Raw genomic sequence first — 23,111 nt, forward strand, 5'->3', positions numbered from 1 at the left:
AATGGTAATATCTATACATAATGTATAGTGTCTACAAGTTGCACATAGTTCTTCATTAGACAATTGTCTCTCTTCCTCTGTTAATCAACTTTCTGTCCACTATGACAAAAGACATGAAGTAATGAATTCATGGGGATGGGGGGATGTTATATTGGTTTTTGCTTTGGAGGTTTCATTCCATGATAAATTGCCCGTTGCTTTCACATTTTGTGAAGGCAGAGCATCCTTGGTGCAGGGCAGACATTCTAATGCTGTAACCATTTAATACAGTCTCTCCCCCAACCATAGAATTATCTTGGTGTTACTTCATAACTGTAATCTTGCTACTGTTATAAATCATTATGTAATTATATGATGTGGAGAATAACTGATATGTTGTTACGCCACAGAGATTGAGACCCACAGGTTGAAAGTCACTGGTGTAAGGCATTGGATCAAGTATCACCCTGTCCACTTCGTGACAGCCAGTAAGGAAAGTGACTAGGGTCACATTGCCCTTCTCAGGACACCTAGTAACACTACAGCATGGCAACCAAATTATCAGCACATGGGCCTATGAGGAAATTGAGTATCCAAGCCAAAATATACTCTGTGAATTTCTCTCTCGATTCATTATTTCTTGAACGAATTAATATTAACTCATTTGTATTTATTTTTATAATTGGGGTTATAAAATAATACTACATTTTTGTGGTCAAACTATCCCAATTTTGTTCAGTTGGAAGCTTCTTTGGGAGCTTCTGTGGCCATCTATCACAATGTCATTGATGGGGAAATTCTTTTCTGTTAGTCTGCCTTGGATAACTTCCTTATTTCCTGGCACTACAAGCTGCTCCAGGATCATCATCTCTAGTTCCTGCCTGAGTTATAGAATTATGAATTTCTGAATCAGAGATTAAAATGTAGGCTCCAGTTGTACTTCTTGCTGCTAAGGCCCTATTGCCTCCAATCATTCACATCTGAAGACTGAGAAAATATATATGCATAGATTGATATACATAAATATATATATATATATATATATATATATATATATATATATATATATATGGAGAGAGAGAGAGATTTTTACCTTTTTATACTAGTGTCTAAACTAAGCCAGGCATGATTTAAACTAATACAAGGATCATTCTAGCTACCTTTGCAAAGAGTGTATAAACTCTTCTCCCAAGCAAATCTGTTTGTTACAGGCAGCATTTCTTTTCCATGTAGTGACAGATTTTACTTTTGTGCAAAGTTCAAGGCCACTGGATGAACCTACAGATAGCTTGTAAAGGTCTCTCAATGTTTCCCCAGTGATGCACATGCTTGTAGGGTGAGTTTGCATATTTTTGCCCAGGTTTTGAAATGATTTTTACTTTTACAATTATTGAATTTTAGGAGTCCTAATACATTTACTTATAATTCTTTTACATTTGTGTGTGTGCGTGTGTAGATGTACAATACACATGTGGAAGTCAGAGGACAATGTGCAAGAGTTGATCTCTGCTTTTATCGTGTGAATTCTGGGGTGGAATTTGAGTCATCAGGTTTGGGGGTAAGCGCTTTTACCTTCTGAGCATCTCACTGGCCCTTATTTGTAATTCTTTTTTTCCAACATTGTTTTGTTTCGTTCTATCAAGGGCATAGTTTTCAGAGCGAGAATTTCAATTTCCTCTAGTTTGGTGAGATCAACCAAGGAAATGCCACTACCCCCCCTTTGGAGAGTCCAACTATTCATCCCATTTCTTTCACAGATATTGACCGTTTTATATTCTCTATTTCCTTGAGTGAATTTTGGAGTTTGTACCTCTCATGGGATTGGTCTATTTCATTTAAAATTATCCAGTTCCACAATTGTTTGCTTATTTTTGATTCCTGTGCCATGAGAGCAGGAATACTAGCTTCCTTTTTATTCTTCTGCTGATAATTTGAGTTTTCTAAGCTGGCTGGACTACATGGATAGTCATTTTTGCAATCATTTCCAAGAGTCAGATTCTGAATTCCCATTCCCTTAATTAATGAACTGTTTTCATTCTCACAGACATGAGCTCTAGCTTCCATCATTTATTTTCTTTTTGCTTGCTTTAGTTTGAAATCGCTTGCATTTACATAGTAGATAGAACTCTAAACATAGCTCGTTCTTCCTTCCTTATACAGATTAATTTATGACTCGCAAACTCTAACTGCTTAGCTTCTGCTCATTGCTTTTGCTAAATTCAACCAATTTGGATAAATTGTATTTTTGTTTTCAGCTAGTTTAAAACAACCTTGCTTGTTGAGATTTCTCTGACTCCTGTCATTTGATAACCTGCCATTGAGTCTCAAAGTATTTGCTTGTTTCCAGTTTCCTTCATGGGACTGTATTTTCAGTTAGTTTCATTGTGATCTGAGGATCTTGTTGAACTCTGTCTTCCACACTGTGGAGGTTTGTTGCTATGCCAGGACATTTGCTATCTGGGGGAATGTATCACATCATGATATAGGTCAAAACTAGCTAGCTCTTGTTAGTTGGAGGGTCTAACAACCTTTCTATCCAAATTGACTTTACTTGGCAGATCATGACCTAGTTGACCTTTCAAATGTTGACATCAGCTTTAATGATACATATTCTGATATCAATTCCAAAGGTTAGTTAGATAACCATAAATATTCTGATTTTAGACTACCTACAATATTTTCATAATATAAACATTTACATATATATTTATATGCTGAAGATTTTCTATCTTTTCGAAGAATATATCCATTTATAGTTATATCACGCTTCTTTGTCACTGGTCATTATCCTTGATCTAAAGAAATGGAAAACATTCTAGAACTTTTTTGTGTGTTCCCCCTCCCAAACCATTCCCACTTCCTGCCCACCCCCACAATCCCCTGCACTGGGGGCTTCAGCCTTGGCAAGACCAAAGGCTTCTCCTTCCATTGGTGCCTAACAAGGCCATCGTCTGCTACATATGCAGCTGGAGCCATAGGTCTAACCATGTATAGTCTTTGAATAGTGGTTTGGTCCCTGGGAGCTCTGGTTGGTTGGTATTGTTGTTCTTATGGGATTGCAAGCCCCTTCAGCTCCTTCAATCCTTTCTCTAACTCTAATGGGGATACAAGTCTCAGTTCAATGGTTTGCTGCTAACATTTGCCTCTGTATTTGACATACTCTGGCTGTGCTTCTCAGGAGACCACTATATCAGGCTCCTATCAGCATGCAGTTCTTAGCTTCATCCTATAACTTTAAGACTGTTTTCATCTTTGCTCATGTCCCTAGGACATTCAATTTTATTTTCTTGGGTAAGGAGAGGGAGATAGGGCATGTAAGTTCTTTGTACATCAGGGCTGATTAATAACTTCATTTGACCATTTCCTTAGTATTGCAAGATGTGATGCTTCTAACACACATTCTATGAATCTCTTCATAGCATTTTATATATAGTGCATATCCATCCAATTGACTGACAAATAACAGAGAACATTGTAGTCTGAACTTAGTCAATTATCTCATAAAACAGCAGGAATCAGATTCTTCTAAGAAGCTTCCTTTGTTTTGTAGATGGTTTCTTTACAAGGTCCTATTTTAATATGAAAATAAAATCTAAAGTATGCTTATATTTCTGATGAATTAAATGGTCACTATATTTTTGGATATCATCTGCAGTAAAACCATATTGTTGCTCTTAATTGAATGAGTATTATCTTAATTGGGAGTTCCATTGCTGTTAAGAGACAATAGGACATTTAAATGGGGCTGGCTTACAGGATCACAGGTTCAGTCCACTATCGTGGGAAGCATAGCAGCATCTACGTAGACACAGTGCTAGAAAAGCTAGAGATGGACCATGAATTCTGGCATTGGGTTACCTCACTAAAGATAATATTCTCAAGTGCCATCCATTAGCCTGCAAAATTCATGATGTCCTTGTTTTTAATAGCTGAATAATATTCCATTGTGTAGATGTACCACATTTTTTTTATTAACTTGAGTATTTCTTATATACATTTCGAGTGTTATACCCTTTCCCGGTTTCTGGGCAAACATTCCCCTCCCCCCTCCCCTTCCTGATGGGTGTTCCCCTCCCAACCCTCCCCCCATTGCCGCCCTCCCCCCAACAGTCTAGTTCACTGGGGGTTCAGTCTTAGCAGGTCCCAGGGCTTCCCCTTCCACTGGTGCTCTTACTAGGATATTCATTGCTACCTATGAGGTCAGAGTCCAGGGTCAGTCCATGTATACTCTTTGGGTAGTGGCTTAGCCCCTGGAAGCTCTGGTTGCTTGGCATTGTTGTACATATGGGGTCTTGAGCCCCTTCAAGCTCTTCCAGTTCTTTCTCTGATTCCTTCAACGGGGGTCCTATTCTCAATTCAGTGGTTTGCTGCTGGCATTCGCCTCTGTATTTGCTGTATTCTGGCTGTGTCTCTCAGGAGCGATCTACATCCGGCTCCTGTCGGTCTGCACTTCTTTGCTTCATCCATCTTTTCTAATTGGGTGGCTGTATATGTATGGGCCACATGTGGGGCAGACTCTGAATGGGTGTTCCTTCAGTCTCTGTTTTAATCTTTGCCTCTATCTTCCCTGCCAAGGGTATTCTTGTTCCCCTTTTAAAGAAGGAGTGAAGCATTCACATTTTGATCATACGTCTTGAGTTTCATTTGTTCTAGGCATCTAGGGTAATTCAAGCATTTGGGCTAATAGCCACTTATCAATGAGTGCATACCATGTGTTTCTTTCTGTGATTGGGTTAGCTCACTCAGGATGATATTTTCCAGTTCCAACCACTTGCCTACAAATTTCATAAAGTCATTGTTTTTGATAGCTGAGTAATATTCCATTGTGTAGATGTACCACATTTTCTGTATCCATTCCTCTGTTGAAGGGCATCTGGGTTCTTTCCAGCTTCTGGCTATTATAAATAAGGCTGCGATGAACATAGTGGAGCACATGTCTTTTTTATATGTTGGGGCATCTTTTGGGTATATGCCCAAGAGAGGTATAGCTGGATCCTCAGGTAGTACAGTGTCCAATTTTCTGAGGAACCTCCAGACTGATTTCCAGAATGATTGTATCAGTCTGCAATCCCACCAACAATGGAGGAGTGTTCCTCTTTCTCCACATCCTCGCCAGCATCTGCTGTCACCTGAGTTTTTGATCTTAGCCATTCTCACTGGTATGAGGTGAAATCTCAGGGTTGTTTTGATTTGCAATTCCCTTATGGCTAAGATGTTGAACATTTCTTTAGGTGTTTCTCAGCCATTCGGCATTCCTCAGCTGTGAATTCTTTGTTTAGCTCTGAACCCCATTTTTTAATAGGGTTATTTGTCTCCCTGCGGTCTAACTTCTTGAGTTCTTTGTATATTTTGGATATAAGGCCTCTATCTGTTGTAGGATTGGTAAAGATCTTTTCCCAATCTGTTGGTTGCCATTTTGTCCTAACCACAGTGTCCTTTGCCTTACAGAAGCTTTGCAGTTTTATGAGATCCCATTTGTCGATTCTTGATCTTAGAGCATAAGCCATTGGTGTTTTGTTCAGGAAATGTTTTCCAGTGCCCATGTGTTCCAGATGCTTCCCTAGTTTTTCTTCTATTAGTTTGAGTGTGTCTGGTTTGATGTGGAGGTCCTTGATCCACTTGGACTTAAGCTTTGTACAGGGTGATAAGCATGGATTGATTTGCATTCTTCTACATGTTGACCTCCAGTTGAACCAGCACCATTTGCTGAAAATGCTATCTTTTTTCCATTGGATGGTTTTGGCTCCTTTGTCAAAAATCAAGTGCCCATAGGTGTGTGGGTTCATTTCTGGGTCTTCAATTCTATTCCATTGGTCTATCTGTCTGTCTCTGTACCAATACCATGCAGTTTTTATCACTATTGCTCTGTAATACTGCTTGAGTTCAGGGATAGTGATTCCCCCTGAAGTCCTTTTATTGTTGAGGATAGTTTTAGCTATCCTGGGTTTTTTGTTATTCCAGATGAATTTGCAAATAGTTCTGTCTAACTCTTTGAAGAACTGGATTGGTATTTTGATGGGGATTGCATTGAATCTGTAGATCGCTTTTGGTAAAATGGCCATTTTTACTATATTAATCCTGCCAATCCATGAGCATGGGAGATCTTTCCATCTTCTGAGGTCTTCTTCAATTTCTTTCTTCAGAGTCTTGAAGTTCTTGTTGTACAAATCTTTTACTTGCTTGGTTAAAGTCACACCGAGGTACTTTATATTATTTGGGTCTATTATGAAGGGTGTTGTTTCCCTAATTTCTTTCTCGGCTTGTTTCTCTTTTGTGTAGAGGAAGGCTACTGATTTATTTGAGTTAATTTTATACCCAGCCACTTTGCTGAAGTTGTTTATCAGCTTTAGTAGTTCTCTGGTGGAACTTTTGGGATCACTTAAATATAAATATCATATCATCTGCAAATAGTGATATTTTGACTTCTTCTTTTCCGATCTGTATCCCCTTGACCTCCTTTTGTTGTCTGATTGCTCTGGATAGAACTTCAAGAACTATATTGAATAAGTAGGGAGAGAGTGGGCAGCCTTGTCTAGTCCCTGATTTTAGTGGGATTGCTTCAAGTTTCTCTCCATTTAGTTTAATGTTAGCAACTGGTTTGCTGTATATGGCTTTTACTATGTTTAGGTATGGGCTTTGAATTCCTATTCTTTCCAGGACTTTTATCATGAAGGGGTGTTGAATTTTGTCAAATGCTTTCTCAGCATCTAATGAAATGATCATGTGGTTTTGTTCTTTCAGTTTGTTTATATAATGGATCATGTTGATGGTTTTTCGTATATTAAACCATCCCTGCATGCCTGGGATGAAGCCTACTTGATCATGGTGGATGATTGTTTTGACGTGCTCTTGGATTCAGTTTGCCAGAATTTTATTGAGTATTTTTGCGTCGATATTCATAAGGGAAATTGGTCTGAAGTTTTCTTTCTTTGTTGGGTCTTTGTGTGGTTTAGGTATAAGAGTAATTGTGGCTTCATAGAAGGAATTCGGTAGTGCTCCATCTGTTTCAATTTTGTGGAATAGTTTGGATAATATTGGTATGAGGTCTTCTATGAAGGTCTGATAGAATTCTGCACTAAACCCGTCTGGAACTGGGCTCTTTTTGGTTGGGAGACCTTTAATGACTGCTTCTATTTCCTTAGGAGTTATGGGGTTGTTTAACTGGTTTATCTGTTCCTGATTTAACTTTGATACCTGGTATCTGTCTAGGAAATTGTCCATTTCCTGCAGATTTTCAAGTTTTGTTGAATATAGGCTTTTATAGTAAGATCTGATGATTTTTTGAATTTCCTCTGAATCTGTAGTTATGTCTCCCTTTTCATTTCTGATTTTGTTAATTTGGACACACTCTCTGTGTCCTCTCGTTAGTCTGGCTAAGGGTTTATCTCTCTTGTTGATTTTCTCAAAGAACCAACTTTTGGTTCCGTTGATTCTTTCTATGGTCCTTTTTGTTTCTACTTGGTTGATTTCAGCTCTGAGTTTGATTATTTCCTGCCTTCTACTCCTCCTGGGTGTATTTGCTTCTTTTTGTTCTAGAGCTTTTAGGTGTGCTGTCAAGCTGCTGACATATGCTCTTTCCTGTTTCTTTCTGCAGGCACTCAGCGCTATGAGTTTTCCTCTTAGCACAGCTTTCATTGTGTCCCATATGTTTGGGTATGTTGTACCTTCATTTTCATTAAATTCTAAAAAGTCTTTAATTTCTTTCTTTATTTCTTCCTTGACCAGGTTATCATTGAGTAGAGCATTGTTCAATTTCCACGTATATGTGGGCATTCTTCCCTTATTGTTAATGAAGACCAGTTTTAGGCCGTGGTGGTCTGATAACACGCATGGGATTATTTCTATCTTTCTGCACATGTTGAGGCCCGTTTTTTGACCAATTATATGATCAATTTTGGAGAAAGTACCATGAGGAGCTGAGAAGAAGATATATCCTTTTGCTTAGGATAGAATGTTCTATAAATATCTGTTAAGTCCATTTGGCTCATGACTTCTCTTAGTCTGTCTACGTCTCTGTTTAATTTCTGTTTCCATGATCTGTCCATTGATGAGAGTGGGGTGTTGAAATCTCCTACTATTATTGTGTGAGGTGCAATGTGTGTTTTGAGCTTTAGTAGGGTTTCTTTTATGTGTGTAGGTGCCCTTGTATTTGGGGCATAGATATTTAGGATTGAGAGTTCATCTTGGTGGATTTTTCCTTTGATGAATATGAAGTGTTCTTCCTTATCTTTTTTGATGACTTTTAGTTGAAAATTGATTTTATTTGATATTAGAATGGCTACTCCAGCTTGCTTCTTCCGACCATTTGCTTGGAAAGTTGTTTTCCAGCCTTTCACTCTGAGGTAGTGTCTGTCTTTGTCTCTGAGGTGTGTTTCCTGTAGGCAGCAGAATGCAGGGTCCTCGTTGCGTATCCAGTTTGTTAATCTATGTCTTTTTATTGGGGAGTTGAGGCCATTGTTGTTGAGAGATATTAAGGAATAGTGATTATTGCTTCCTGTTCTATTCATATTTGGATGTGAGGTTATGTTTGTGTGCTTTTCTTCTCTTTGTTTTGTTGCCAAGATGATTAGTTTCTTGCTTCTTCTAGGGTATAGCTTGCCTCCTTATGTTGGGCTTTACCATTTATTATCCTTTGTAGTGCTGGATTTGTAGAAAGATATTGTGTAAATTTGGTTTTCTCAGGGAATATCTTGGTTTCTCCATCTATGTTTATTGAGAGTTTTGCAGGATACAGTAACCTGGGCTGGCATTTGTGTTCTCTTAGGGTCTGTATGACATCTGTCCAGGATCTTCTGGCCTTCATAGTTTCTGGCGAAAAGTCTGGTGTGATTCTGATAGGTCTGCCTTTATATGTTACTTGACCTTTTTCCCTTACTGCTTTTAATATTCTTTCTTTATTTTGTGCGTTTGGTGTTTTGACTATTATGTGACGGGAGGTGTTTCTTTTCTGGTCCAATCTATTTGGAGTTCTGTAGGCTTCTTGTATGCCTATGGGTATCTCTTTTTTTAGGTTAGGGAAGTTTTCTTCTATGATTTTGTTGAAGATATTTACTGGTCCTTTGAGCTGGGAGTCTTCACTCTCTTCTATACCTATTATCCTTAGGTTTGATCTTCTCATTGAGTCCTGGATTACCTGTATGTTTTGGACCAGTAGCTTTTTTCGCTTTACATTATCTTTGACAGTTGAGTCAATGATTTCTATGGAATCTTCTGCTCCTGAGATTCTCTCTTCCATCTCTTGTATTCTGTTGGTGAAGCTCGTATCTACAGCTCCTTGTCTCTTCTTTTGGTTTTCTATATCCAGGGTTGTTTCCATGTTTTCTTTCTTGATTGCTTCTATTTCCATTTGTAATTCCTTCAACTGTTTGATTGTGTTTTCCTGGAATTCTTTCAGGCATTTTTATGACTTCTCTCTGTAGGCTTCTACTTATTCTCTAAGGGAGTTCTTCACGTCTTTCTTGAAGTCCTCTAGCATCATGATCAAATATGATTTTGAAACTAGATCTTGCTTTTCTGGTGTGTTTGGATATTCCATGTTTGTTTTGGTGGGAGAATTGGGCTCCGATGATGCCATGTAGTCTTGGTTTCTGTTGCTTGGGTTCCTAGGCTTGCCTCTTGCCATCAGATTATCTCTAGTGTTACTTTGTTCTTCTATTTCTGACAGTGGCTAGACTGTCCTATAAGCCTGTGTGTCAGGAGTGCTGTAGACCTGTTTTCCTGTTTTCTTTCAGCCAGTTATGGGGACAAAGTGTTCTGCTTTCGGGCGTGTAGTTTTTCCTCTCTACAGGTCTTCAGCTGTTCCTGTGGGCCTGTGTCTTGAGTTCACCAGGCAGGTCACTTACAGCAGAAAAGTTGGTCTTAGCTGTGGTCCCAAGGCTCAAGTTTGCTCGCGGGGTGCTGCCCACGAGCTCTCTGCAGTGGCAGCAACCAGGAAGATCTGCGCCGCCCTTTCCGGGAGTTTCCGTGCACCAGGGTTCCAGGTGGTGTTTGGTGTTTTCCTCTGGTGTCCGAGATGTGTGCAGAGTGCAGTCTCTTCTGGTTTCCCAGGCGCGTCTGCCTCTCTGAAGGTTTAGCTCTCCCTCCCACGGGATTTGGGTGCAGAGAACTGTTTATCCGGTCTGTTCCTTCAGATTATGGCGGTGTCTCAGGTGCAGAGGTCCTGCCGCTCCTGGGCCCTCCTCTGCGGGAACCCAGAGGCCTTATACAGTTTCCTCTTGGGCCAGGGATGTGGGCAGGGGTGAGCAGTGTTGGTGGTCTCTTCCGCTCTGCAGCCTCAGGAGTGCCCACCTGACCAGGCGGTGAGGTCTCTCTCCCACGGGGTCTGGGAGCAGAGAGCTGCTGCGGGCCGGGATCCTCGGGTGTGGGACTCCCGGTAAACACAGGAAGTGCCCGGTCCTAGAGGAATTCTGCCTCTGTGTGTCCTGAGTTCACCAGTCAGGTCACTTGCAGCAGAAAAGTTGGTCTTACCTGTGGTCCCGAGGCTCAAGTTCCCTCACAGGGTGCTGCCCATGAGCTCTCTGCGGCGGCAGCAACCAGGAAGGGGCGGAGCAACCAGGAAGCCACATTTTCTTTATTCATTCTTCAGTTGAGAGACATCTAGGTTCTTTTTTGGCTACTACGAACAAAGCTATGAACATAGTTGACCAAGTGTCTTTGTGGGATGTTGGATCAGTTTTTGAATATATGCCGAATAGTGGTATAGCTGGGTCTTGAGGTAGAACTATTCCCAGTATTCTGAGAAACCACCAAATTGATTTCCACAGTGGTTGTACAAGTTTGCACTCTCACCAGCAAGAAAGAACCATTCTCTTTGCTTCACATCCTTGCTAGTAATCTATTGAGGGTTTTTACCTTAGCCATCCTGATAGGTATAGGATGGAACCTCAGAGTTACTTTGATTTGCATTTCCCTGATGACTAAGGACTTTGAACATTTCTTTAAGCTCTTCTCAGCCATTAGAGATTCCATTGTTGAGGGTTCTCTGTTTAGCTTGGTACACAATTTTTAATTGGGTGATTTGGGTTATTGGTGTCTAACTTCTTGATTTCTTTGTAAAATTTGGATATTAGCCCTTGGTCAGATGTAGGGTTAGTGAAGTTCCTTTTCCAGTCTGTAGGCTGCTGATTTGTCCTGTTGACAGTGTCTATAGCCTTACACAAGCTTTGCAGTTTCATTAGTTCCCATTTATTGATTGTTGATCTTAGAGCCTGAGCCATTGGTCTTTTATTTAGGAAATTGTCTCCTATACCAATGAATTAAAAGGTATTCCCCCACTTTCTTCTCTATAAAATATAGTATATCTGGTTTTATGTTGATGTCCTTGATCCACTTGGACTTGAGTTTTCTGTAGGGTGATAAATATGGATCTATTTTCATTCTTCTACATGTAAACATCCAATTAGACTGGCACCACTTTTTGAAGATTCTTTCTTTTTTCTGTTGTATGGTTTTGGCTTCTTTCTCAAAAATCAAGTGCCCATAGGTTTGTGGGTTTATTTCTGGGTCTTTAATTAGATTTTATTGATCAACCTGTCTGTTTTTATCAGTACCATGTAGTTTTTTATCACTATTGCTCTGTAGTACACCTTTAGGTCAGGGATGGTGATTTCTCCTAAAATTCTTTTATTGTTCAAGAAAAATTTGGCTATTCAGGGTTTTTTGTTTTTCCAAATGAAGCTTAGAATTGTTCTTTCAAGGCCCATAAAATATTGTGTTGGAATTTTGGTGGGGATTCCATTAAGTCTGTAGATGCTTTTGGTAAGATGTCCATTTTCACTATGTTAACCCTACTAATCCATGAGTATGGAAGATTTTTTTCAATCTTCTGATGTCTTCCTCAATTTCTTTCTTCAGAGACTTGAAGTTCTTGTCATACAGCTCTTTCACCTGCTTGGTTAGAGTTATACCAAGATATTTTATGTCCTTCAGGTCTCTTATAAACTATGTTGCTTCTGTAATTTCATTCTCCTTGGGCCAACCATTTTCAAACCACCACAGATTTTAAGAGCAATTGTCTTTAAAAATGTGTTAATTTTCCATAGAAGACATAACTACATAACAACAAAAAGTACAGGGAAAACAAATCTGGAAAAGATAGGCTTACAGTTGTTTTCCCCAAAGTTTGGGTTTCTCCCTTAGGAGAAGAAACAATAGGCAGGTGACAAAAAGAATGCAAACAGAACGTCAAACAAAACCACACATTTGTCAGTATTAGATGAATGAAAGTGGAAGAACAGACAATTGCATCATCTGGGGCCATGAGAACATTGTCAGATCAAAACGAGCAAAGTCTCACAGAGAAAAAGGCCTCATTCTTAAATACACAAAATACCCTTAAAATTGTGTCTCACATAAACTCTTGGCTATATAGTAAACAGCAATAATAAAATCCAGCTCAGAAAACCTAACCAGTTTACACACAAAGGCATAGCTCCTAGAAAATTCTCTCCTTGAATTTAAGCTCTTTAGAGACAGAATGAAAGGATACAGGGGAGGTTGTACCCATTGGAATCTCAACAGCACAGCCATGTGAATAACATACATATGTGTATGTGCTATAGAAAAAGAAAGAGTGTCCATGAATTTGAGGAAGGATATGTAAGCATATCACACATATATTAAACTTCTAAAATTAATTTAATTTTTTTTTAAAAAAAGCTACACCTACTTTGTGAATTTCTTTGCAACTCTTAAAATGTGAGCCTACAATTGAAAATTGCCACAGTATAAACTATAAGCAATAAAAGAACATCAAATAGAGAAAAAACGGGTTTTTAAGAGAGTGATAAACTTTGAGGGGGATGAGAATTAACACTGTGTCTTTAGAAAGGAGTTTGGCAATCACTACTAAATTTAGAAGTAAACCTTAACTAAGACCCAGGAACTCTACTTCCGGTAGGCATGTGCCCAAGAGAAACACATCACATCTGCATCAAGAGACACATAAACAAATGTTAATTAAAGCATTATTTGTAAGAGCCCAACTTCAGAAACAACCCAGATGTCTATAGACATTTATAGAGGGAAGGAAAGCATTGTGGTATACTCAGACAAAGGGAGAGTCCCCAGCACAGAACGAGGGAACAAACTGCTTGGATGTGGGATAATTTAGATGGGACTCATCAGTATAATATTAAATAAAAGAACGCACACATAAAATGACACTTCCTTTGTTATTCAAGTAAAATAAAGCAATGTACAAGCAAAACTGAGCTCATGAGACAAAATCCATTTAGGGGAAGGGCCGCAGAGGCTCCAGAAGGATAATTGATCTCAGAAAATCAGGAGTGTTTTTCTATGATGAATTATTGATCTCCACACTCAGGGTTAGTTTGGGGTTTGTTTTACTTTTCATTTTCTCTGTCTTTGCTTTACAATAACAAAAGGCCTTTGACTGTTTTGTGGTTTCTTTTATGAGAACTAGAGTAAATAGTTAGGGGAAGGTGGTGCCACAAAATTAAAGATGTCAGGTACAGAATTCAGGGTGGGCACATGGATGACAGGGATATACATGCTAAGATGCCACACTCTGGCTAGGCTAGTTATAAACTTTACAAGAAAAAATGGAAGACAGATGAGAAAGGTTGTGACATAGTGTTATGAGACTACTAAAAGAGGTCCCTGGAGGCTTTGAACACACCAAAGGATGTGAAGAGAGCAGCATCCTGTGATGGGAAACCAATCACAACTGCAGGCTCAGTTATCTCTCCCCAGAAGCAAGCCTTCCATTAAAACTGTAGTCAAATGACCCAGAGGATTCTGGGTTGGAATCCAAAAGGCCCTGCTTCTTAGGGTCCCACACCCAGCTGTGAAGGAGCACCACACACAGAAGACACCATCTCCAACCCTGTCACAGCTCCTCTGTTTCCACAGCTTTCCTGAGCTTGTCCAGCTTAGGCTTCCATAGTTTCTGCTGCCTGTCTGTAAGCAGGGAACCTCACTGTGTGAGGTGCTGTGTCTTACCTAGCTGAGCCAAGGAGGTATCCTGGTCCCCCACAGATACACCACTGGTCACTTCTCAGTGAACAGTTAAAGATTAAGGACAAGAGAAGTCTAAGTAACATCTACAAAGACAGGAAGAGACAAAACTGATTTGAATCATGTTTTGAAGAAGCAGAGGGTGGTTTTCAGCATGGACCAGTGCAGTGATGGCCCACAACCCTTCAATGGGTGAAGTAATCATAACGATATGAACACAGGCAAATGTCTCCTGTTCTCCACCACATGTTTAGGTACATGGCATGTTATAGATGTGATCAGAGGCAGTCTGGGAGTAGCAAGGACATTTAGTTCTTATTATTTAATAGACATAATACTTGTCCTTACTTCTGGGCTGTCTGGTACTATGTATAAATTCATTAGATACATCTAGTGTAAAATGATCAAAAAAACATAACCGGCATCTCCATAGCCTGGACTATTGCCATTTCTGGCGTTAATTTAAATGAGTACATTGTTTTAGACTGAAGTTGTCCCTGTGTGCACCTTCAAATGCCAAAAGAAGCATCGGATTCCTAGTACGAGTTACAGGAGGAGTTGCAAATGGTTGTGAGTTGCCTGACATGTGTGTTGAGAACTGAAGTTGGATCTTCTGTAGGATCAGCAAATGCTTTTAACTGTTGAGCCATCTCTCCAGCACAGTGCACTTGTCTGTGTGTGTGTGTGTGTGTGTGTGTGTGTGTGTGTGTGTGTGTGCATGTATGCTCCTATGTATGTGTGTGTGTGTGCATCTGTATATACAGGTGTGAGTGCACACATACCATATGTGTGTCAATACCTATGGAAATCAGAAAATGGTGTCAAATTCCCTAAAGCTAAAGTTACAGTGGTTGCGAGTGGCCCAATATAGGTGCTGGGAACTGAATTTGCATCCTCTGAAAAGGCAAGCAAACGCTCTTAACCTCTGTGCCATTTCCCTAGCTAGTCTCCACACCAGCACAGAACATTTACTTTTCTTTTTATTAAACATTTCATACAATATATGTTGCTCATGTTTTCCTTCTCCAAACTCCTTCCAGAGCCTTGCCATCTCCCTACCTGCCCAACTTTTATGTTCAATCTCTCTCTCTCTCGCTCTCGCTCTCGCTCTCTCGCTCTCTCTTCCCCTTTCTCCTTGTCCATCTTATTCTCTCTTTCTTTCCTTCTATCTCTCAAAACAAAAACAAAAAAGCAAGAAACAAAAGTTTTGCCCCTCAAACAGAACATGAAACCCAAAAGAAACAAACAAAAGATGAGTGAGACCAAAAATACTTAAAACAAAGTAAAATGAAACCAAAAGTCCACAGAAAGTACCAATGAGCTCATTTTGTATTGATCAACTAGTCCTGGGCATGAGGCCTACCCTGGAGTGTTTGATCCAGTGAGACTCCATTAGAGAAAGCTGAGTTTTCTTAAGGCTGTTGCTTATTAGGTTGTCTAGAAACAGAAATGCTTCTGAGATTGTGAAATCACAGGCAGTGTGAGTGCTCACAATAATAGGTCTGACCCACCACTGACAACAGCTCAGGAAGCCTTTGTCTGATTGAAACTAATGGTGAGATTTCCAAGGCTCAAGAAGAAGCGTTTGGTCTTAAGAGATCTTGCATGAAGTCTAGCTGAGGATAATGGCAGTGAGGTTTAGAAAAATCACCTTGTCCCTGTGGAAAAACAGGAAGAGAGGGAGTTGTATTAATATTTACTCTTGTTATAAGGTGTTCATGTGTGTGTCTGTGTGGTATGAGTGTGTGTATGTGTGTTATTTGAGTATATATTTAGAGTGTATGCGTGAGCGTGTGAGTAGGTATGAGAGTGTATATGTAAGGGTGTATATGTATGTGAATGCATGTGTATATGAGTGTGGGAATATTGTGTGATTGTGTAGTTATATATGTGTGCATATGTGTGTACATATGTGTGCTGTAGCATGAATGTGAACTTGTGTGTGTATTTGAGTATATATGTGAGTGCATTGTGAGTATTTGGGTAGGCATGTGTCTCTAAGTATGTATTTGAATGCATTAGCATATGAGTAGATGTGTGGATGTGTGTGTTTCTGTGTGTGTGTGTGTGTGTGTGTATGTGTGTTAAAAAGTCTCACAGCAAAGGGTGATGAAAGGGTTAAGATTCTGCATGGCTTTATATTCACTGGTTCTACCATGTAAGTATTTGACAGAAATCCCACTGAGAGCTATATAGTAAGTTTCATATCCTATATTTTGTCATTAGATTAACAAAAACAGAACCCCTTTTACTTCTCTCTCTTCTTTCTAACTCAGACATAGCATGATAAAACTAATAGAACTGAAGAAAGAAATACAGTTCATCCCAAAGTGAAGTTGATGACTTGTCTACGCCTATCTCAGTCCTAAAATGTTTCCTCCAACAGAAGCTTCACACTCACATGATGCTGTGTTGTGACACTAATAGCCCCTTGGAAGCATCCACAGTATCCTGTGCTCTTGTGGTGCATCTTGAAAGGACACAAAGCTCTGCTGTCATCGCTCTTTCCCACAATCACCCAGGCCTGCATTGTTAATAAGCTGCTCACACACTCTGCCCTGGTCTTATTTTTCCTTTATTCACTGAAGTGAAAGAATCAATTTAAATGAAACAAAGTAGAACAACTTGTCCTGTCTGTGTTAAGTGCTGGGCAAGTGCCTGCATGGGCACCCAGCCCTACCACAGAATAGCCTTTATTTTCTGTAAGCAACAACTGGACATTATTAAAATAGGGTTGTTTATGACAGGGCAAAAAGTCTCATAATTTTCATTTGCCTTTATGATTCTCTTTGTGATGGTCTTCGGCAACTGCCTTCCAAAATCTAGATATTATGTTTTTCCATGAACTTGTTCACAGTTTTCTCAAAGGTGATTTTTAGTGTGTCAAGCCAAAGCTATCTCCAAAATCAATGAATTCAAGAAACATAATTTCACATGATTTGTTCAACTAAGATGAACTAATTTTATCAAATTTTGAAAATCTCATCATACATCTAACTCTTGACTCAAAGTAGAATGTATTTCCTCAAAGAACTGGAGCTGCATTAAGTCCTGAAAAAAATCTATAGTCTCATCTGGAAGTCTGTAGAAAAATCTGAGTGCCTATACAACAACAACAAAGAGCTGAAGGATGTCTAGTCGTGTGGACATGATGGTTTTGGGATTGGAAAGGCACATGACATCTTTGTATGAAATGTTCTATCCTGATGATAGACAGTAATCTGCCACAGGATAACCACACACAGAAAAGGAAAATGCAAACTGAGTGACCCATTTTCAACTCTTCCTGGGAATGTCAAAAACATATTAGAGTGACAGCTCCCAGCTTTAGTTTAAATATGGGGTGGATGCATATTTTGTAATTATGAAGTGAGACACTGGCCTCAGCTAAGGTATGCCAAGAGATTCCAGGGCAGAAATAACACGGTGGTCATAATAAACTAAACAGTGTGAACAGAAAACTTAGAATCTGGTCTTATTGATACAAAGTAGAAGAGGCAGGTAGAAAGGCTAGCGTTTCAACTAAGAAGCCTATGCAGATCCACTGCTGCTGGGCTGACCCTGAGGTATACAGTGCCATAATCCCACTGAAGACTCAAACCAGTGCTATAATTGAGCAATATGGTGAGTTTGGGCCAAAACTTAATCTACAACAACATCCAAATCCATATCATAAGAATCAAAGGGATTATTTTGAAATGCCTTTTAAGCATAGGAGTAGATCTCCCTGTCTCTATTCCACTCCTATGCCTATGCACTTTCATCACAAGATGTGACAATTGAATTCCTGTTCCCTTTTGCCAGAAACTTTCAGATATTAGCTTATACTCTTATGTGGAAGGACCTATGCTTCATCCAGACCATTCAAGGTGTATCTGAGGAAAGTATCTGCAGGGGAAAAAAAGATGATCTAGAAGAACATGAGAAAGCATGAAAATCTTACTTATCTGGAAGATTTACATAGATCAGAGAACCTGGGACTGTAATATCCAAGCTCAAATTGATATAAAGATAATGATAGCTAGATGCTAGAGTCCTGCTTGACCATTTGTAAGGAACAGTATGACGTGATTTCCTGCCCCTGGAATAGAGCCAGCATGGTGTGAGCATCCACAAACGTTGATGGTTGCTATGGGTGTAAGGCTTGTTTGTATAATAATATACATAGTTTTATATTTTTGAGTTCCTCTTTTTAGGAATGTCCTCTCAGTCAAGTTAATGACTCTATGATAATCAGAGATAGCATGAGTCTAAGAGGTGAAGGTATGTCTATGTCTCAACAAATGGTAGAATATGGTGACCTTCAGGACAGCACTTAAGGCTGTGGGAAAGAATTCTGAAAATATGAGTTGGAAAATATATAACTTCTCAACTATACAAAATATAAGCATGCAGTATGAATTATACAAGGAGCTTCACACATTTAAAGGAACATAGGCAGCTGTACTATGAACCAGTTTGTCAGGGAGATACTAAGAAAGGAAATAAAGAAATTTAGGGAGTGGTAGTTGCAAGGCAAGATCCCACCCAACTAACTTTTTTTGTTTATGCTTACAAAGGCAGGTAGATTACTGAGTTTAAGGTGAGCCTGGAACAGGAGTTTAGGTCCAGGCCCAGGCTAGGAAGGAATACTAATTTCAGGGCATTGTCTGTGCTTGTGCTTGCTGTCTCTTCATACAAATTAAGGGGCTGGGGTCATGTGATGCTTGTTCCAGAGATAATCAAAAGGGAACCTGGGGTAATGACTAAATTGATATGTAAATAAAACACTGGGCTTTTGGGCTGCAATGAATGAGCTATCCAGGGAGTACTTAGAAGAGCAAGAGAAGGCTGTCTCAAGCAGAGCAGAACACAGAGAGCAGTCTAAAAAGCTGTCATAAGCAGAACATAGAGAGAGAAATCTGGAAAGCTATCTCAAGCAGAACATAGGCTGACAGCTTGTAGCCCATGATTTGGACTTTGGGTCGTTTCTTTCACTGCTCCCAAACAACTTCTGTTCTCTTAGAACACTTCTCCAAGCCGAGGCTGGCCCTTAAACATGATAGAAACCCTCGTTGTAGAAAAGAACATTTATATTATCAAACCTGCTAACTATGTCAAGATCAGAATGATAATGAAGGAAAGACAATCCTTCCCTAGTTCTCAAAAAACTAAGACTTTCAGGACATTCATTAACTGATCCCTTACCCCCAAAAGGATGAACTCTTCCTGGTCAACATTTTTTTCTGTGTCAACTCCAACATCTATCTGCAGTAGTATTTAGGTACAAATGGGACCTGAGATCTTTTTTTTTTTTATTAACTTGAGTATTTCGAGTGTTATTCCCTTTCCCGGTATCCGGGCAAACATCCCCCTCTCCCCTCCCCTTCCTTATGGGTGTTCCCCTCCCAACCCTCCCCCCATTGCCGCCCTCCCCCCAACAGTCTAGTTCACTGGGGGTTCAGTCTTAGCAGGACCCAGGGCTTCCCCTTCCACTGGTGCTCTTACTAGGATATTCATTGCTACCTATGGGGTCAGAGTCCAGGGTCAGTCCATGTATAGTCTTTAGGAAGTGGCTTAGTACCTGGAAGCTCTGGTTGCTTGACATTGTTGTACATATGGGGTCTCGAGCCCCTTCAAGCTCTTCCAGTTCTTTCTCTGATTCCTTCAACGGGGGGACCTGAGATCTTAAAGGCTCAACAATTGGGTACTCTATTTTCAATGTTCAACACGATCTAAAGAAAGACAAATGGAACCCTCTACACAGAGGAGGAGAACAGAATCCACACAATTGTCTTTGTAGGTATCATTGGTCAGGCCCATACACTGAGGGATTTCTCAATAAGCCTCAGAGTTCGAAGGACTCTGGTTCAAATCTAAATTTCCAGGCAATGGGAGACATCAATGTTCCAGACTTGGTTCAGATGTAAAGTTCCATGCAACGGGACATATGAATGTACCAAGTCCTCCCTCCCCCATAGCCTTGTTTGACATATAAGGCAGAGTCCAGACATGGGCAGGTAGATTATTCCTATGCCGATAGAGGAAAGAATCAACACCTGATAAGAAAACTCTATGGGACAGAAGGCTCTCCCCAGATAGACTAGCAGACAGAAAAGTAAAAGTAAAAGAATTAAACTAGTTCTTTCGAAAGACAGAAGTGCAAATTTTTATTTGGCTAATGTAACTATGTCATAATAGTTGATTCCATCAATTGTTTCTTAGTCACTCTGTACATCAGATAGTACGTGACAAAGGTCAGTTTGTCCTTAGAATTATTGAGAAGAACTAGGAAATTATATGGCCATTTCATTTCTTTTTTTGTTGTATACAATAATAATTATTTTGTGGTGTTAGTGTATATGTGTGTGTGTGCATGTGTGTATATGTGTGCATGTGTATATGTTTGCAATATACTAAAATGACTGATTAGTGCACACTACTGACTTATAAATTAAGTAGTCATAAGGCCTATTGAAGTGCTATTTTAAGTCTATTAAATTTTAAGCCATAAAATGTTACTTGTTTATAAAATATAACATTCACTGAAGTCATAAAACAAAAGTTTCATTAAAGCTCCCCAAATCACATAGAATTGACAAGGATTTCCTTTCAAAACAGTTTCTCCTGGAAAAAGTAAGATTTGTTCCATCTAAAAATAGTAAAGACTAGGAAACCTCTAAATAATGTACATTTAATTTTTTTTACTGAATCATTTACTACAGATTTATTTTTCTCAGAATAGCTCCACTGAAAGAAGAACTAGTATGTGGAAATAAGTCCTAGGAAGCCGATCTTTCTGTGCTTCACCCACAAGTTTCACTCAGGAGCAGGAAGTAGGAACATGCTGTCCTTGTGCTTGTATCTCAGATTCAAAGGTAGGTATTTCTTTCCCATTAAAGAAACATCAACCATAAAGTGCTGTTGCCAAACTGTAGATGCTTTTAAAAAAAATAATGGACAGGGGCTATAGAAATGGCTCAGTCATTTAGAGCACTCACTTCTCTTCCAGAGGTTCTGAGTTCAAATCCCAGCAACCACATGGTGGCTCACAACCATCTGTAGTGGGATCCAATGCACTGTTCTGGTGTGTCTGAAGAATATGGTATGCCACAATACACTCACATATAAATAAATAAATGCTTTTATTAGATATATTTCTTTACTTACATTTCAAATGTTATTCTTTTTCCCAGTTTACTGTCCATAAGTCCCCATTCCCTCCCCCTCCTCCATACGGGTGTTCCACTCATAAACCCCCTAATCCCCCACCATTCCCCTGCACTGGGGGTCCAACCTTGGCAGGAGCAAGGACTTCCCCTTCCACTGGTGCCCAAACAAGGCTATTCTCTGCTACAATTGCAGTTGGAGCTCCGGGTCAATCCATGTATAGTCTTTGGGTAGTGGTTTAGTCCCTAGAAGCTCTGACTGGTTGGTATTGTTGTTCATATGGGGTTGCAAACCCCTTCAGCTCTTTTAGTCCTTCCTCTAATTCTGCTAAAGGGGGTCCTGTTCTCAGTTCGGTGGTTTGTTGATAGCGTTGGCCTTTGTATTGGACATGCTCTGGCTGTGTCTCTCAGGAGACGTCTATATCCAGTCCCTTTCAGCATGCAATTTTTAGCTTCCTCAATATTATCTAGTTTTGGTGGGTATATATATATTTGGGACACATGTGGGGCAGGCTCTGGATAGCTGTTCCTTCAGTCTCTGCTCTAAAATTTGCTTCCATATCCCCCCCTATGGATATTTTCCCCTTTTAAGAAGGGGTGGGAGCATCTGCATTTTGTTCATCCTCCTTGACCTTCCTGTGGTCTGTGAATTGCATCTTGGATAATTCGAGCTTTTGGGCTAATATCCACTTGTTAATGAATGCATACCAAGTGTGTTTTTCTGTGATTGGGTTAACTCACTAAGGTTGATATTTTCCAGTTCATTCCATTTACATATGAATTTCATGAAGTCATTGTTTTTAATAGCTGAGTAGTACTCCATTGTATAGATGTACCACATTTTTTAATCCATTCTTCTGTTGAAGGACATCTGGGTTCTTTCCAGCTTCTGGCTATTATAAGTAAGGCTGCGATGAACATAGTGGAGCCTGTGTCTTTGTTGTATGTTGGAGCATCTTTTGGGTATATGCCCAGGAGAGGTATAGCTGGGTCTTCAGTTAGTGCAATGTCTAGTTTTCTGAGGAACCTCCAGACTGATTTCCAGAATGGTTGTACCAGTCTGCAATCCCACCAACAATGGAGGAGTGTTCCTCTTTCTCCACATCCTCATCAGCATCTGCTGTCCCCTGATGACTAAGGATGTTGAACATTTCTTTAGGTGCTTCTCAGCTATTCAATATTCCTCAGCTGAGAATGTTTGTTTAGCTCTATACCCCATATTTAATAGGGTTACTTGGCTCTCTAGAGTCTAACTTCTTGAGTTCTTTGTATATTTTGGATATTAACCCTCTATCAGATGTAGGTTTGGTAAAGATCTTTTCCAAATCTGTTGGTTGTTGTTTTGTCCTAATGACAGTGTCTTTTGCCTTACAGAAGCTTTGCAGTTTTATGAGGTCCCATTTGTTGATTCTTGATCTTACAGAATAAGCCATTGGTGTTTTGTTCAGGAAATTTTCTCCATTGCCCATGTGTTCCAGATGCTTCCCCACTTTTTCTTCTATTAGTTTGATTGTCTGGTTTCATGTAGAAGTCCTTGATCCACTTGGATTTAAGCTTTCTACAGGGCATTATGAATGGATCGATTTGCATTCTTCTACATGCTGACCTCCAGTTGAACCAGCACCATTTGTTGAAAATGCTATCTTTCTTTCATCGGATGGTTTTAGCTCCTTTGTCAAAGATCAAGTGACCATAGGTATGTGGGCTCATTCCTGGGTCTTCAATTCTGTTCCACTGATCTACCTGCCTGTCTCTGTACCAATACCATACAGTTTTTACCACTACTGCTCTGTAATAATGCTTAAAGTCAGGGATGGTGATTCCCCCAGAAGTTCTTTTATTGTTGAATATAGTTTTCTCTATCCTGTATTTTTTGTTATTCCAAATGAATTTGCAAATTGCTCTATCTCTATGAAGAATTGAATATGAATTTTGATCGGGATTGTGTTGAATCTGTAGATTGTTTTTGGCAAAATGACCATTTTTACTATATTTATCCTGCCAACC

The 23,111-nt window shown here is 39.6% G+C and overlaps 1 long non-coding RNA gene across 3 annotated transcripts in view; it reads left to right on the plus strand.

The window, feature by feature from the left end:
* Positions 1 to 23,111, plus strand: part of LOC108352794 (uncharacterized) — a 52,345-nt gene that overhangs the window by 18,160 nt on the left and 11,074 nt on the right. For all 3 annotated transcript variants that reach the window (XR_015637119.1, XR_015637120.1, XR_015637121.1), the window contains exon 4: positions 20,676 to 20,813. This is a non-coding gene — a long non-coding RNA (uncharacterized LOC108352794). The remainder of the gene's footprint in view (positions 1 to 20,675; positions 20,814 to 23,111) is intronic.

Source organism: Rattus norvegicus, chromosome 14, assembly GCF_021556685.1.
Source record: "Rattus norvegicus strain SHRSP/BbbUtx chromosome 14, alternate assembly SHRSP_T2T, whole genome shotgun sequence".
In the NCBI taxonomy this organism is placed as follows: domain Eukaryota; kingdom Metazoa; phylum Chordata; class Mammalia; order Rodentia; family Muridae; genus Rattus; species Rattus norvegicus.